This window comes from Setaria italica, chromosome VIII (genome assembly GCF_000263155.2).
Source record: "Setaria italica strain Yugu1 chromosome VIII, Setaria_italica_v2.0, whole genome shotgun sequence".
NCBI classification, from domain to species: domain Eukaryota; kingdom Viridiplantae; phylum Streptophyta; class Magnoliopsida; order Poales; family Poaceae; genus Setaria; species Setaria italica.
The window spans coordinates 4427552-4429045 of NC_028457.1; positions in this window are offsets into that span (position 1 = coordinate 4427552).

Genomic DNA, 1494 nt, shown 5'->3' on the forward strand with positions numbered 1-1494 from the left:
AAAAAAAAAAACCCCGAATTAACGTTGCCGAGTGCCCTGGATCTAGGCACTCGGCAAAGCACTAGTAGTTATCTCCGGACTTAGCGTCTTCTCGATTTCATTTCCGCGACTCCCGTCCGCCGGCCCCCGCGCCCGACCCCCCCGTCCGCCTCGCCGGCCGCCACCGCCTCGCCGCCGCCCACCGCCACCGCCCCGCCGGCCGCCACCGCCACCGCCCCGCCGGCGCCCACCGCCACCGCCCCACCGGCGCCCCTACCCGGGGCGAACCCGAGCGGCCGCCCCGGCCGCCCGTCTCCCCCGGCACCGGCGCCCCTTGGCCGGCTCCCCGCCAACGCCCCGGCCCCGGTGGAGGCCCCGGCTCCCCGCCACCGGCGCGCCCGGCGCCGGCTCCCCGCCATATTGCCCCGCCGGCCGCCCACGCCGGGCCCCCGGCTCCCCGTGCCTGGCGGCCGCCCCCCGCGCCCATTGCCCGGGCCCGGCGCCCCTTGGCCGGCGGCCCCAGCCCACCGGCCGCCCCAGCCGCCCCCTGCCCGCCGGCCCCGGCCCACCGGCCGCCCCCGGCTCCCTGCGTCACGGCGTCCTTCACTCGGTAGGTAATTTTTTTTTGAATTTAGAAAATCTGACTTAGATAGTAGGTTAAAATGAGAAATAAGATATTAGAAATTAGAAATTGTAGGGCTTTAGTTGTTGAAATTAGGAAATTGTAGAGAGCTTTAGTTGTTGAAATTAGGGAATTGTAGGGCTTTCGTTGTTGAAATTAGGGAATTGTAGGGCTTTAGTTGTTGAAATTAGAAAATGATGGTTGGCTTTGGAATTTAAGCTATAAGAATGTTTGTGGAAGTGAGCCATCGTGCCATTCCTTGCTCCGTACATGTGGTTGTCGGCCATCGTGCCGTTTCATTTGATGCAGGTTATGGAAACCTCCACGTGTAGGGGAGGTGCTGCCGAAATTTTTAGTTGACAGTTGTACGTTTTTTTTGCAGGAGAGGCTACGTTACCGTCCTCGAGTCGTCACTTTGTACGATAGCAAGGTGAGTCATCCTAAACATCTATTTCCGTATGATGGTCGTATATCACGTAACCTAGTTAGGCGTCTCCCGTTCGAAAGAGATACGTTTGGAAATATGCAGATGTTTGCATATTTATAACCGTATCTGTTTCGAATTGTCCACGTTACTTTGGACAGCACGAGGATGTGTAGGTGGGTTTAGTTTCCATAGTCTACTCCGATCCGAGTTAGAGGTTCGGCGTGACCTCCAAATTGTGGTCCGGGTATTCATCGTCTATCGATGGGTTTGGATGAGGCAAGATGTGAAGGAATAAGTCTCAACGAAGTGGTCCAGGGAATTGAATTTGAAAGTAGACAATACTTATCAAAAAGGAATGAAAAGGGAAGGTCGACATAACAGCAACAACTAAACGGAGGCCGGTTGTTGGATTCGTACGATTGTATAAGATAGTGAGTGAAGAATGAATAGTGGAAGGGAAAAAAGA